Raw genomic sequence first — 17047 nt, 5'->3', positions numbered from 1 at the left:
TATAAATTTAAATCACTTCTAAATTTGCTTGCTAATTCAGCAAACACAATTAAAATTTCAATTGAATAAGGAATATGGAGTCTCATTCCTCTATTCCCAGCACTCAGGAATCCAAGGCATGTAGATTTCTCTGGATTTATTGCCAGGTTGCTGTATAAAATGAGTCTGTGGACATCCAAATTTTTAAAATAAAATTAAATTAAAAATATTAATTTTAATTAATAGAGTGGTGTTCTCATGTTTTCAAAGATAACATTTAGCACAATTAGTCTACAAAACTACTTTGTGACTCCCTGATTAGTAGAAATAAATCACCAGTTTCCCATTAACACAGTGTTATATTCATATTTATTTTGAAATCAAGTAACAAATTTAAAAGTTTGATTAGATAAAATATGAAATGGCAAAAAAATCTTCAAGCTGGTCTGCCTATTTCCATTATTATGGAATTATATGAAAAATATATGAATTTTCATAATAAGGGGAAAAGCAACAAAATCTTGATTAATATGTAACTATGAGAATAGTTTACCATAATAGATTTTGAGCAATTATTCCAAAGATGAAATTGATTCTTACTTCAAATTTTGTGTTGTTTGTGTTTGTGTATGTGTGTGTCCCTTGCATTCTCAAAACGCATCAGAACTATCATTGTGTTGTTCTATTATATAGCCTGAAACTCAACCCATTAGTAGTCCAAAAGATAGAGATAATAGTTCACAGACCACATGAAGCTCAAGAAGACAGAATACTAAAGTGTGGATGCTTCAGTCCTTAGAAGGGAGAACAAAATACTCATGGAAGCAAATACAGAGACACAATGTGGAGTAGAGACTGAAGGAAAGGCCATGCAGAGACAGTCCCACCTGGGGATGCATTCCATATACAGTCATCAACCCGAGACACTATTGTGGATGCCAAGAAGTGTATACTGATAAGAGCCTGATATAGCTTTCTCTTGAAAGGCTCTGCAAGAGCTTGACAAATACATAGCCAGTTGCTCACAGACAACCACTGGACAGAGTACAGGATCCCCATGGAGGATTCAGAGAAGAGACTGAAGGAGCTGAAGGGGATTGCAACCCCATAGGGAGAACTATATCAACCAACCAGATACCACAAAGCTTTCAGGGACTAAACCACCAACCAAAGAGTACACATGGAGTTACCCATGGTTCAAGCCACATATGTAGCAGAAGATGCCCTTGTAGGACATCAATATAAAGGTCTTTGGTCCTGTAAAGACTTGATTCCTCAGTATAGGGGAATGAGAGGGCAGGGAGGCCGGATTGGGTGGGTAGTTGCAGACACATCCTAATAGAAGCAGAGGTGGAATAGAGGGGTTCTGGGAGGGGAAACCCCATGAAATGGAATACCATTTGAAATGTAAATAATGAAAAGATGCAAATACAAAAAAAAAGAAAGAAATATGCAGGCTTTGAATTTGTCAAAGATATGGATGAAAGGTTCTAGCTCACACTGTTCTGTAACGACAGTATTCATTTCTGTTTTCCAGGGGCAAGTAAGGTTTTGATATTTGTCATTTACTGCACATAGAACATCACAAAGAACTCTTGTAGTAAGCTGTCTGAATGGAAAGATAGGGAATTTTGAAGAGGTAAGAAGGGGTCTTCTTATACCAAGGGATAGTTTCCCTTTTTAAAATGGGTAATAATTAGATATGTCTGAGAAACAATTATGAGAGGCCAAAAAAATAGCTAAAGAGGAGGAAGGATACACCCCCATAAATATCTGCCAACTCTTGAGTCAGTGAATCAGTTTATAAATCAACAGTTCTAACAAGGTCTCCCTTACTTGTCTTCTTAGAAATTATCTGTCTTCTCATTTTCAGATTTTAGGTCTTAGCTAAAGATTGAAAGTTACTTTTAATACCTTGAAAATATAAAATTTTGGAAACTTAATTTATAATATTTGAATATATTTTGTCATATGATTATTATAAAAATTATTGAGTAAAATGTTAAGTTTTAACATTTGTAATGATATGCTTGTAAAGTATGCCTAATATGTATGTTTTAAATATTTCTAATGACAAGAAGAGGAAAATGGGCATATTCATTACCTCAAACAGTTATAACTTCCTTGTATTGGCAGTACTCTTAATTTTTTCTACCAGCTAATTTGAAATAACTAGTTAGTTGGTGTATTCTGGTGCACCCGGAAGCAGACTGGGAGCACACAGCTTGCTCCTGCAGCACAGAGCTTAGGTTCCAGTCCTGAGGTCTCTGGTGGGAGCACTCATACCTCTCCCCTTCCAGATCCAGATCAGCCTGGGCTGCAACACCACATCTCCAGGTCCTGCAAGAGGCAAGAGGGGCTTCCGGGCAGCCAGCGGGGAGAAGTCAGTGTGCACTGGTGAATCCAGCAGGCCCCAGCAAGTCTACTTAAGTGACCAGAAAACCTCCACCAGAGAACTCCTAAAGCTGATAAACAACTTCAACAAAGTGGGTGGTTATAAAATCAACTTAAGCAAATCACTTGCCTTCCTATACTCAAAGGATAAGCAGGCTGAGAAAGAAGATAGGGAAACGATATCCATCAAAATAGCCACAAACAATATAAAGTATCTTGGTGTGACTCTAACAAAACAAGTGAAAGATCTATACGACAAGAACTTCAGGTCTCTGACGAAGAAAATCGAAGACCTCAGAAAATGGAAAAAACTGCCATGCTCGTGGATTGGCAGGATTTTTGTTTTTAATTTTTTTATTCGATATATTTTTTATTTACATTTCAAATATTTCCCCTTTTCTAGCCCTCCACTCCCCAAAAGTCCCATAAGCCCCCTTCTCTCCCCCTGTCCTCCCACCCATCCCTTCACACTTCCCCGTTCTGGTTTTGCTGAATACTGCTTCACTGAGTCTTTCCAGAACAAGGGGCCACTCCTCCTTTCTTCTTGTACCTCATTTGATGTGTGGATTATGTTTTGGGTATTCCAGTTTTCTAGGTTAATATCCACTTATTAGTGAGTGCATACCATGATTCACCTTTTGAGTCTGGGTTACCTCACTTAGTATGATGTTCTCTAGCTCCATCCATTTGCTTAAGAATTTCATGAATTCATTGTTTCTAATGGCTGAATAGTACTCCATTGTGTAGATATACCACATTTTTTGCATCCACTCTTCTGTTGAGGGATACCTGGGTTCTTTCCAGCATCTGGCAATTATAAATAGGGCTGCTATGAACATAGTAGAGCATGTATCCTTATTACATGGTGGGGAATCCTCTGGGTATATGCCCAGGAGTAGTATAGCAGGATCTTCTGGAAGTGAGGTGCCCAGTTTTCGGAGGAACCGCCAGACTGATTTCCAGAGTGGTTGTACTAATTTGCAACCCCACCAGCAGTGAAGGAGTGTTCCTCTTTCTCCACATCCTCTCCAACACCTGCTGTCTCCTGAATTTTTAATCTTAGCCATTCTGACTAGTGTAAGGTGAAATCTCAGGGTTGTTTTGATTTGCATTTTCCTAATGACTAATGAAGTTGAGCATTTTTTAAGATGCTTCTCCGCCATCCCAAGTTCTTCAGGTGAGAATTCTTTGTTTAACTCTGTACCCCATTTTTAATAGGGTGGTTTGGTTTTCTGGAGTCTAACGTCTTGAGTTCTTTATATATATTGGATATTAGCCCTCTATCTGATGTGGGATTGGTGAAGATCTTTTCCCAATTTGTTGGTTGCTGATTTGTCCTTTTGATGGTGTCCTTTGCCTTACAGAAACTTTGTAATTTTATGAGGTCCCATTTGTCAATTTTTGATCTTAGAGCATACGCTAATGGTGTTCTGTTCAGAAACTTTCTCCCTGTACCGATGTCCTCAAGGGTCTTCCCCAGTTTCTTTTCTATTAGCTTCAGAGTGTCTGGCTTTATGTGAAGGTCCTTGATCCATTTGGATTTGAGCTTAGTACAAGGAGACGAGGATGGATCAGTTCGCATGCTTCTGCATGCTGACCTCCAGTTGAACCAGCACCATTTGTTGAAAAGGCTATTTTTTTTCCATTGGATGTTTTCAGCCCCTTTGTCGAGGATCAAGTGGCCATAGGTGTGTGGGTTCATTTCTGGATCTTCAATCCTGTTCCATTGATTTGCCTGCCTGTCACTGTACCAATACCATACAGTTTTTAACACTATTACTCTGTAGCATTGCTCGAGGTCAGGGACACTGATTCCCCCAGAATTTCTTTTGTTGCTGAGAATAGTTTTAGGTATCCTGGATTTTTTGTTATTCCAGATGAATTTGTTAATTGCTCTTTCTTAACTCTGTGAAGAAATGAGTTGGGATTTTGATGGGTATTGCATTGAATCTGTATATTGCTTTTGGCAAAATGGCCATTTTAACTATATTGATCCTGCTGATACATGAGCATGGTAGGTTTTCCCATTTTTTGAGGTCTTCTCTCATTTCCTTCTTTAGAGTCTTGAAGATCTTGTCATAAAGATCTTTCACATGCTTGGTAAGAGTCACCTCAAGATACTTTATACTGTTTGTGGCCATTGTGAAGGGGGTTATTTCCCTAATTTCTTTCTTAGCCTGCTTATCCTTTGAGTAAAGGAAGGCCAATGATTTGCTTGTGCTGATTTTATAACCTGCCACTTTGTTGAAGTTGTTTATCAGCTGTAGTTCTCTAGTGGAGTTTTTTGGGTCACTCAGGTAGACTATCATGTCATCTGCAAATAATGATAGTTTGATTTCTTCCTTTCCAATTTGTATCCCTTTGACCTCCTTATGTTGTCAAATTGCCCAAGCTAGTACCTCAAGTACAATACTGAAAAGATAAGGAGAGAGGGGGCAGCCCTGTCTAGTCCCTGATTTTAGTGGGATTGCTTCTAGTTTCTCTCCATTTAGTTTGATGCTGGCTACCAGTTTGCTGTATATTGCTTTTACTATGTTTGGGTATGGGCCTTGAATTCCTGTTCTTTCCAAGACTTTAAGCATGAAAGGATGCTGAATTTTGTCAAATGCTTTTTCAGCATCCAATGAAATGACCATGTGGTCTTTTTTCTTTGAGTTTGTTTATGTAGTGGATTGCATTGATGGATTTCCATATATTGAACCAACCCTGCATTCCCGGGATAAAGCCTACTTGATCATGGTGGATGATCGTTTTGATGTGTTCTTGGATTCGGTTGGCAAGAATTGTATTGAGTATTTTTGCATGGATGTTCATAAGGGAAATTGGTCTGAACTTCTCTTTCTTTGTTGGATCTTTGTGTGGTTTTGGTATCAGCGTAATTGTGGCTTCGTAGAAGGAATTGGGTAGTGTTCCTTCTGTTTCTATTTTGTGGAATAGTTTGAAGAGTATTGGTGTTAAGTCTTCTTTGAAGGTCTGATAGAATTCTGCACTGAAACCATCTGGTCCTGTGCTTCTTTTGGTTGGAAGATTTTCTATGACTCTTTCTATTTCTTTAGGCGTTATGGGACTGTTTAGATGATCTATTTTGTCCTGATTTAATTTTGGTATTTGGTATCTGTCAAGGAAATTGTCCATTTCCTCCAGATTCTCCAGTTGTGTTGAGTTCAGGCTCTTGTAGTAGGATCTGATGATTTTTTGGATTTCCTCAGTTTCCGTTATTATATCTCCCTTTTCATTTCTAAGTTTGTTAATTTGGATACTTTCTCTGTGCCCTTTGGTAAGTCTGGCTAAGGGTTTATCTATCTTGTTGATTTTCTCAAAGAACCAGCTCCTGGATTCGTTAATTCTTTGTACGGTTCACTTTGTTTCCAATTGATTGATTTCAGCCATGAGTTTGATAATTTCCTGTCTTCTACTCCTCCTGGGTGTATTGGCTTCTTTTTGTTCCAGTACTTTCAGGTGTGTCATTAAGCTGCTAGCGTATGCTCTCTCCATTTTCTTTTTGGAGGCACTCAGGGCTATGAGTTTTCCTCTTAGCACTGCTTTCATTGTGTCCCAAATATTTGGGTATGCTGTGCCTTCATTTTCATTAAATTCTAAAAAGTCTCTGATTTCTTTCTTTATTTCTTCTTTGGTCAGGGTGTCATTGAGTAGAGTTTTATTCAGCCTCCATGTGTATGTGGGCTTTCTGTTGTTTTTGTTGCTATTGAAAATCACTCTTACACCATGGTGATCTGTTAGGAGGCATGGGATTAGTTCGATCATCTTATATTTGTTGAGGTCTGCCTTGTGTCCAATTATATGGTCGATTTTGGAGAAGGTACCATGAGGTGCTGAGAAAAAGTTATATTCTTTTGCTTTAGGGTGAAATGTTCTATAAATATCAGTCAAATCCATTTGGTACAAAGCTTCTATTAGTTTTACTGTGTCCCTGTTTAGTTTTTGTTTTCCTGATCGTTCCATTGAGGAGAGTGGAGTGTTGTAGTCCCCCACAATTATTGTGTTAGGTGCAATGTGTGCTTTGAGCTTTAGTAAAGTTTCTTTTACGAATGAGGGTGCCCTTGCATTTGGCGCATAGATGTTCAGAATTGAAAGTTCTTCTTGTTAGATTTTTCCTTTGACCAGCAAGAAATGTCCTTCTGTTTCTCTTTTGATGACTTTAGGTTGAAAGTCAATTTTATCTGATATTAGAATGGCTACTCCTGCTCGTTTCCTGTGACCATTGGATTGTAAGATTGTCTTCCAGCCTTTTACTCTAAGGTAGTTTTTATCTTTGACACTGAGGTGTGTCTCCTGTATGCAGCAAATTGTAGGGTCCTGTATCCTTATCCAGTCTGTTAGTCTATGCCTTTTTATTGGGGAATTGAGACCATTGATGTTAAGAGATGTTAGGGAATAGTGATTAATACTTCCTGTCATTTTTGATGTTCTTTTTATATTTGAGTGGTTATCTTCTTTTGGGTTTGATGAAGGAAGGTAACTATCTTGCTTTTTCCAGGGTGTAGTTTACTTCCTTTTGTTGGAGTGTTCCTCCTATTATTCTTTGCAGAGCTGGGTTTGTGGAAAGATATTGTGTAAATTTGGTTTTGTCATGGAATATCTTGGTTTCTCCATCTATGGTGAATGAGAGTTTTGCTAGGTATAGTAGTCTTGGCTGACATTTGTGTTCTCTTAGAGTCTGCATGAGATCTGCCCAGGATCTTCTAGCTTTCATGGTCTCTGGTGAGAAGTCTGGTGTGATTCTGATAGGTCTTCCTTTATATGTTACTTGGCCTTTCTCTCTTACTGCCTTTAATATTCTTTCTTTGTTTAGTGCATTTGGGGTTTTGATTATTATGTGATGGGAGGTATTTCTGCTCAGATCCAGTCTGTTTGGAGTTCTGTAGGCTTCTTGTATATTCATAGGCATCTCTCTCTTTAAGTTAGGAAAGTTTTCTTCCATAATTTTGTTGAAGATATTTGCTGGCCCTTTCTGTTGTAAATCTTCACTCTCATTTATACCTATAATCCTTAGGTTTGGTCTTCTCATTGTATCCTGGATTTCCTGGATGTTCTGGGATACAAGCTTTTTGCATTTTGCATTTTCTTTGACAGTGGAGTCAATGGTTTCTATGGTATCTTCAGCATCTGAGATTCTTTCTTCCATCTCTTGTATTCTGTTGTTTATATTTGCATCTATGGTCCCTGATTTCTTCTTAAGGTTTTCCATCTCAAAAGTTGTCTCCCTTTGTGATTTCTTAGTTGTTTCTACTTCTGTTTTTAGATCCAGGATGGCTTTGCTCAGTTCCATCATTTGTTTGTTTGTGTTTTCCTGTAATTCTTTAAGAGATTTTTGTGTTTCCTCTTTCATGATTTCTGCCTGTTGACTCAAGTTCTCCTGCATTTCTTTAAGCTTTTTTTTGCCTTTCTTCTTTATTGGCTTCTATCTCTTGGGCCTTATTCTCCTGCATTTCTTTAAGTGATTTTTGTGTTTCCATTATACGAGTTTCTAGCTTATTCATGTTCCCCTGTATTTCTTTAAGAGATTCATTCATGTCCTTTTTGTGTTCTTCTAGCAGCATCATGAACAGTGATTTTAAATCCAAATCTTGTTTCTCTGGTGTGTTGGCATAACCAGGACTTGCTGATGTTGGAGAATTTGGTTCAGATGTGCCCATATTGCCTAGATTTCTGTTAGTAGCGTTCTTGCATTTGTCCTTTGCCATCTTGTTCTCTGGAGCTAATTGGTCTTGTCTCTGGCTGGTGTTTCAGCCTCCTGAGAGGCTCTAGGGCTATTTCTGCAACACTGGATGGCAGGGTTTCCCCTGTTTCAGATTGCTGATGTGCTGTCCTCCTCTTGGGTGCCCTTGCAGTCCTAGTGTTCTTTGCCCCAGATTGTGTCTGTGAACCAGATGGTGCCAGTTTGCTCCTTCAGAGAGTGCTGAGGCTGTATGCTGCAGGGACCTTTTCTGCGTGCTGATCACTCTGCTGGGCAGCGGAAGTCCCAACCGGTTTGGTGCCCACAAGGCTAGCCGAGGTGCTCAGGCCCTGAGTCTAGGCAAAAGCCTGGCAGGCCAATGTCCGAGCAAAGTTCCCCTCAGCTGTGAGTGTTAATTGGGTCTGTCAGGTGGCTTGAATGGTGGCGTGTGCGCACTCCCTAAGAGTGCTGGGAGAGTCTGCTAGGCTAACAACCTCCTGGCCAGGTCGGCACACAGATGGCCACTGAGCATCCCAGGGCCTGGAGGCAGTCCAGGGCTTGACCGTCTGAGACCCCTGCTATGTCCGCTTCGGGCTATGCCTGTAAGCTGGTTTGGTTTTGCCTGCTAGGTCTCTCTGGCTTCCCATAGGCAAAATGGTGGTGGTGCGCGCACCGGCCTGGGCAACAACCTCCTGGCCTGGTCGGCACACAGATGACCCACCGAGCAGCCCAGGGCCTGGGGGTAGTCCAGGGCCTGACCGTGTGAGACCCCTGCTATGTCCGCCTCAGGCTATACCTGTTAGCTGGTTTGGTTTTGCCTGCTAGGTCTCTCTGGCTTCCAGTAGGCAAAATGGCAGTGGTGCGTGCCGCCCCGGGCAAACAACTTCCGGGCCGGGTTTGCACCCCGGTGGCCCCCCATTAGCCCAGGGCCTGGGTGCAGGCCAATGCCCGCTGGGCTTAGACACCCACGATGTTGGTCTCGGGTTATATTTGCGTACCTCAGTCTGATTTCTCTGGTGACCGAGAACCAATATGGAGGCCTCTAACTGACTGGCGGAAGGCAGAATTCTGATGTGGCTTCTGTGTGGTGAAAGGCACTGTAAATCCGCCGCTGCTTGCAGCCTGGCTGGCCAGTGATGGCCAGTGTTCATGGGCGCAGGGTCTGCCTGGACCCTGTCCGCTTGGTTCTACTGCTGATGGCCCTTCCTATGGACCAGCCGCTGCTGCTGTTGCTGCTGCTGCTGCCGCTGCCGCTGCCGCTGCTCATTGTCTCCCTGATTGCGAATTGATCCATTCTTATCTCCATGTACTAAACTTCACTCCAAGTGAATCAAGGACCTCCATGTAAAACCAGACACACTGAAACTAATAGAAAAGAAACTGGGGAAGACCCTTGAGGACATGGGCACAGGGGAAATGTTCCTGAACAGAAAACCAATAGCTTATGCTCTAAGATCAAGAATTGACAAATGGGACCTCATAAAATTACAAAGTTTCTGTAAGGCAAAGGACACTGTTAAAAGGACAAAACAGCAACCATCAAATTGGGAAAGGATATTCACCAACTCCACATCTGATAGAGGGTTAATATCCAATGTATACAAAGAACTCAAGAAGTTAGACCCCAGGGAACCAAATAACCCTATTAAAAATGGGGTACAGATCTTAACAAAGAATTTTTACCTGAAGAAATTCGGATGGCCGAGAGGCACCTTAAGAAGTGCTCAACATCATTAGTCATTAGGGAAATGCACATCAAAACAACCCTGAGATTTCACCTTACACCAGTCAGAATGGCTAAAGTCAAAAACTCAGGAGACAGCAGGTGTTGGCGAGGATGTAGAGAAAGAGGAACACTCCTCCACTGCTGGTGGGGCTGTAAGATGGCATAACCACTGTGGAAATGAGTCTGGAGGTTCCTCAGAAAACTGGACATGAGACTTCCAGAGGACCCTGCTATACCTCTCCTGGGCATATACCCAAAGGATTCCCTGGCATGCAATAAAGACACACGCTCCATTATGTTCATAGCAGCCTTATTTATAATAGCCAGAAGCTGGAAAGAACCCAGATGCTCCTCAAAGGAGGAATGGATACAGAAAATGTGGTATATTTACACAATGGATTTCTACTCAGCAATTAGAAACAATGAATTCACAAAATCTTTAGGCAAATGGTTTGATCTGGAAAATATCATCCTAAGTGAGGTAACCCAATCAAAAAAGAATACACATGGAATGCAATCTCTGATAAGTGGATATTAATTAGCCCAGAAGCCCTGAATACTCAAGGCACAAATTGCATAACAAATGACTCCAGTGAAGAAGTATGGAGAGGGTCCTGATCCTGGAAATTATTGATCTAGCATGGGAAGGGAATATAAGGACAGAGAAAAAGGAGGGAGGCGATTGGAGAAGGGATGGAGAGAAGAAGGTTGATGGGACATATGGGGAGGGGGGATGCGGGAAAGGGGAAATTATTTGGAATGTAAACAATGAATTTAGAAAAATAAAAATATTTTTTAAAAAAAGAACTATGTTTTATGTGAAAAGCAATGGAGGGCAGATAGTTACTATAATAATAATAATAATATAATAAAATATAATAATATAATAATTCCTATTATTATTAAAAATATCATGGCAACACCTGATATTGAATTTAAGACAGAATGGTTTATTTTGTCATCCAGTTTGAGGATATGGTCCTCATATAACAGGATAGTCATGATGGAAACAACCTATGGTAAATAAGGATATTGTATCCACATTCAGGAATCAAAGACAGAAAATATAAAATCTTCCTGTTTTTGTTCTGTACACAAGACCCCAGCCCTAGAGTTGCAATAACTAGAGATAAAGTGTGTCTACTCAACACTTTATCAACAAAAGTTGATACACAACAAAAAGTGAATCATCCTTCACAGGCATGCCCAGATAAATATCTTCTAGGACAGTCCAGATATTTTTTTCTGACAGTCAACATTGCAGCTGAAATTTGTACATTTTAATTGAACATTTAAATTTGGAATGAAGGCCTTATTTTTCATTTAGGGAATTTGGAATTCCATTTACCTAAAGCTAAGACTCTTCATTGATACTATTTGAATTTGCATTTAAAGTGTGGTAGATAGGCATTTATTACAATATGAAGTTTGAAGAAACATCAGAAGATGTAAAATAAATGTTTATCAGTCTCTGACCTATTCACTTAAGAAGTGGAAGAGTGAGAGAAAGGACTGAAGAAGCTGGAATACTTTAAACCTCATAGGAAGAACAACAAAATCAACCAACCAGAAACCTCAAAGCTCCAAAGGACTAAACTACAAACCAAAGATTAAACAAGGAGAGACCAATGGCTACAGCTGCATATGTAGCAGAGGATGGCCTTATTTGGCATCAGTGCAAGGAGAGACCTGTGATTCTGTGAAGGCTTGATACAATGGTGTAGGGAAATGCCAGGGTGGTAAGGTGGGAGTGTGGGGGCACTCTCATAGAGGCAAGGGTTGGGGGATGAGATAGTAGGGTTCTGGAGGGGAAACCAAGAAAGGGGATAACATTTGAAATGTAAATAAACAAAATATCCAATAAAAGTACTGACAAAAATGGAAGTGGTTATGTTTAAAAATCTTCATGACTATTGAAAAAAATTCAAAAATACAAAATAATGAAAATTATGGATATCCATCTGGATAGGGTTTTAAAAAATTGACATTTGTGAATAGGAGACTAGTAAGTCTAAGAAATATCCATTGGGGATATTGATGCTTACTCTACTATAACTTCTTCATAATGAAGTTGCTAGAAAAATCTACATGGTCATGTACCATTGCCAAATTTGAAAATACTAATATCTGCACAGTATAGTATCCTTTTCATCAGCTTTTCCTTATTTGTTTTCAGGATGACACCCAAGGCCTTCTGGATATTAACTATGCCACCTTCCCACTGAATTATACACCAGCAGGCTATTATCACTTGAAGTGGTACTTGTGTATTTTGATGTAATTCATATCCTGTATTGAAATAGAATAGCTCATTTTAATTGTGATATGAAGAACCCAGAATGAATGTGAATTATATATTATATTAATTGCATCATATTACAATGAAAATACATCATTAAAACAATAATATAGCTAAAGGTCTAAAGGTGATAAACTCTAGCCCTAGTTTTTGTTCCTGAAAATATAAATTTCTAATTTTAATGTAATTTAATATCTAACAAGCAAATCCTATTCCCTTGTATCATTTCTGATAATTATAGGATATTAATAAGTTAACCTACTCTTGCCTAAAATATTCATAGCCAGTGATTCCATTTATTTTTCTAAATATTTACATAATTAAAACAATAAATGTGATGATGTTCTTTCCCTCCACATAGAGAGAATCAATATTCTGGTATGTCTCCCCACACCATCTGTTTCTTTTCCATCCCATTATACAATGGTTTTCTTTCTTGATCTGAGAATTCAAATTCCCTAAATTTTATCTCTCTGCCCCTACCTTTACAAAGGCATGCTGAAAGAACTCCAACTTACATTCCAGCAAAAGACTTCTTTCACCCCCCACTCACTGGATGTTCACTATCTTTTTAGTGAGATCTATGTTTTACATATATTTGAAGCTTTGTTGTACATCAATTTTTTATTACTAAAGCCATCATGTAGACAAGAAGGTATTGATTTCTAAAATCATGCCTTCTAATCTATAGTTTGTCAAGATAACAATTCTGCTATGTATGGATTTTTTCCTTTATAGATTATTTGTATGAATATATTCAAAACAGAGTAGGATAAAGTCATTTAAAGTAATATACCTTTATACTTTCACATAAATACTGTTCTTTGTAAACTAGTTATTTACCTACCCATATATATGTGCGTGTATGTTTGTGTGTGAGTATATGTACAATATTTCTTATTAAGTTTCTTAAATGTATTTACTTTTATAACTATATTTATGTGTATGTACACATGACACATGTGAGGATATCAGAGGACAATATATGAGAATTTACTCTCTTTTAATTATGTAAGTTTCTGAGACTGTGATAAATCATCAAGCCTGGTGGAAAGCACATGTAAGCTATCTCACAGGTCCCAGATTACTATTTCTACACACATGCACAAGGAAGATACCTTGATTATTTACTCTCAGAAATACTTTATTTTTTAATCCATGTATAAAAATTTATCTCTTAGTAGCTATAATTAGAATCTTCATATTCTTTATCAAATGTAGTCATACTTTACCACCATAACTTATTCAAGGCATTTTTTTACTTCTGCATTCCTCAGAGTATAGATAAGAGGGTTGAGAAGAGGTGTCCCAATTGTATAAAACAAAGATACCATCTTGTCTATTGAAAAAGTGGTTGGTGGACTTGAATATATAAATATACAGTGACCAAAAAATATGACTACCACAATAAAATGAGAAGTATATGTAGACAAGGCCTTTCATCTTCCTTCTGCACTGTGGTTTCTCGGAGAGTACAAGATGAAAATATAGGAGATAAGCAGTACTATGAAACCATACATATGGCACCACTATTAGACACAACTAGCAACTTTATCACATAGGTATCCATGCAGGCAAGTTTCAACAAGGGCTGCAAATCACAGAAATAGTGATTTATCACATTTGGGCCACAGAATGGTAATCTAAAGGCTAAGAAAATTTGTGCCGAAGAGTGAATGCAAGACCCTACCCAGGCAAGAATCGCTAATACACCATAGATATGTTGGCTCATTATAGTTGTATATCTTAGAGGCTTGCAGATTGCTACATAGTGGTCAAAGGCCATAAGGATAAGCACTAAGACATCCATGCACCCAAAGAAGTAAAGAGTAAAGACCTGGGTCATATATTCATTGTACATAATAATTTTTTCTGATAGAGGGCATTCAAGATCAGTCTAGGTACTGTTGTTGTAGAGAAGAAAGCATCAGCAAAAGACAAATAGAAGAGGAAAAAGTACATGGGACTCTCAAGTGTCTGACTCATCTTAATGGTCACTATGATGAGAAATTTCCCTATTAAAGTCATAATGTAAAGAATCAAGAAGACTCCAAATATTGCTTTCTGATTTTCTGGGTCTTCAGTCAACCAAAACATTCAGTTATGCTATGGCTATACATGATATAAATGGCTGCAGGAGGTAGGAGGTGGCTGACAAATGTTTAACCTGCAAAGAAAGAAATGACATACTGCGATTAATGTCCAGAGGTTGAAATTCCTTGATTCTCCTCAATACAGTTAATCTCATTTGCCTTTTTCATGAAATACTTGAAGAAACCTTTTAAATTTCAATGTAGATACCTATGTCTCAATGAGATTTCCCATTGATTCTGATGGATTGTATAAAATCTTTTGAATTTGTTGAATGAAAGATATTAATGTTGTTCAGTACTTTGATTACTGTTGATCTTCAAAAGTATAATTCTTTCTTTGAAAAGGTGATTACTGCCCTTCCTGGGGATTCATCCCATCTACTGTCTACAAACCTGAACACTATTGAGGATGCTGGGAAGTGCCTTCTGATGGATACTGGCATGTCTGCCTCCTGAGACATTCTGCCAGAGACTGACAAATACAGAAGCATATGGATGTTCGAAGTCAACCATTTGACTGAGCAAGGGGTCCACAATGGAGGAGTTGGAGAAGGGAATGAAGGATCTGAGTGAGTTTGCAGCCCCATGTGGGGAGCAAAATTGTCAATCAGCCAGACCCTAGAGCTTCTGAGGACTGGACTACCAACCAATTATTACACATGGAGGGACACATAGCTCTGGTCCTGTCTGAAGCTGAGGATGGCCTTGTTGAACATCAGAGGCAGGAGTGGTCTTTGATACTATGGGGATTTGATGCCCTAGTGTAGGGGAATTCTAGGGTGGGAAAGTAGATTGGGTGGGTGTGTGAGGGAGCACTCTCATAGAGGCAGGGGGAGGAAGATTGGGATAGGGTGTTTCTGAAGGGAAGACGTGGAAAGTGGATAGCATTTGAAATGTAAATAAAGAAAATATCCAATAGTAGAAAAAAAGAAAAGAAAAAGAAAAGGTGATTTAGTGATCAGCAAAATTAAGAAAAAACTATAAGGGTCTGTTGTGTATGTGGGAGGGTACAAGCCCAAAGTGTTTTTAACCCATTCTAAGGCCTTTGAAAAAATAAGTATTTTATCTTTAAATACATACACATGTACATGTAGAACCATTGCTCATTCTTACCCTGTGTTCTATAATAAAAATACTATTTAATGTAATGGTTTATTAAGATTAGTCAATCCATTCTAACAATGATCTCAACTGAATTCACTTATCTTTCTATCTGTTGTTCCTGTCTTATTTATCTCCTGGGTAAATATTTTTAAAATGTATTTAATCATATTTTAATAGTGCCATTTATATTGTGCATATCATGTTACTGTTGCCATGAAAAAAATAAATATTTGAACCACATCTTAACATTGTTAAATTGATGAAAAGTATGTCATAGTATAATATTCAAAATGTAATTTTATTACATTTAGGTGTAAGCTATCCTCCCTGTAAATTTAAACTGTTATTAGAGATTTTGATTTTTAAATTTAAAAAATGCTCTTTAGAATGATATATGTTCATCTATAGGCATATACACACATATATGCATATATATGTATATACATATATATATTCCAAATTATCCTTTTCTTCAATATTATGTAAAATAAACCTTTGTTGCAATGTTATCTTTTTTCTTTTTTATTGAAAAGGGAAGTAAAAACACTTTTAGACAAACAGGTTAAAATTGACAATTTCCATGGAAAATTAAAGTGTAAAATGCTAGAGATGTAAAACATTGCTAAATAAATTAAAATATGGACTAGCAACACTTTATGATATAACTGAAGATTTACATGGAAAATATTTCTGATAAAATTGTAGAAAAGTATAGAAAAACATGCTAGAATTAAAGATATTATGAAAATTTTTTATAACTATAATAATGGTAGGCATAAAAAGTATTCCTAAGTTGATTGAAAATGGAATTATAAACATTTTCTGATAAACTTGATTATTTACATGGAAAATATTTCTGATAAGATTGAAGAAACATGCTAAAATTAAAGATTATCATGGAAATTATACAGATAAAATGATAGGCATAAAGATAATTCTAAGTTGAAGGTAGAATTATAAACATTTTCAGATAAGATTACAGATTTACATGCAAAATATCTCTGGTAACATTCAAGAAATATATAGACAAACACATTTAAATTGACTATTTCATGGAAAATTATGCATATAAAATGATAGATATAAAAATTCTTTCTAAATTAATTGAAGGTGGAATTAGAAACGTGTGCTAAAACCAAAGATTTACATTGGAAACATTTCTGATAAAATAGAGGAAATATATAGAAAGACATATTAAAACTGAATATTATCATGAAAAATAATGCAAATAAAATAGTAGACATAAAAAACATTACTGAATTAATTAAAAGGGGAATTACAAACATTTTCTGATAAAATTCAAGATTTACATGAGAAATATTTTGTTTGTCTATGTCATTTTATTGGGGAGTTGAGTCCATTGTTGTTTAGAGATATTAAGGGATAGTGATTGTTGCTTCCTGTTATTTTTGATGTTATCTTTATGTTTGTGTGAATATCTTCTTTGGGGTTTGTTGGAAGATGATTACTTTCTTGCTTTTTCTAGGGTGTGGTTTCCCTCCTTATATTGGTGTTTTCTATCTATTATCCTTTGTAGTGCTGGATTTGTGGACAGATATTGTATAAATTTGGTTTTATCATGGAATATCTTGGTTTCTCCATCTATGATGATTGAGAGTTTTGCTGGGCATAGTAGCCTGGGCTGGCATTTTTGTTCTCTTAGGGTCTGTATGAGGTCTTCCCAGGATCTTCTATCTTTCATTTTCTCCGGTGAGAAGTCTGGTGTAATTCTGATAGGTATGCCGCAATGTTACCTTTTATAATTTCTTTTAAAT

General features: G+C 37.6%; 1 pseudogene; it reads right to left on the bottom strand.

Annotated features, from left to right (window-relative positions):
* Positions 1-13303: 13303 nt before the first annotated feature.
* Positions 13304-14172, bottom strand: LOC127684837 (olfactory receptor 4C11-like; annotated as a pseudogene).
* Between the last annotated feature and the right edge of the window lie 2875 nt (positions 14173-17047).

This window comes from Apodemus sylvaticus, chromosome 5 (assembly GCF_947179515.1).
Source record: "Apodemus sylvaticus chromosome 5, mApoSyl1.1, whole genome shotgun sequence".
Classification (NCBI taxonomy): domain Eukaryota; kingdom Metazoa; phylum Chordata; class Mammalia; order Rodentia; family Muridae; genus Apodemus; species Apodemus sylvaticus.
This window is presented reverse-complemented; position numbering and strand designations above follow the sequence as displayed.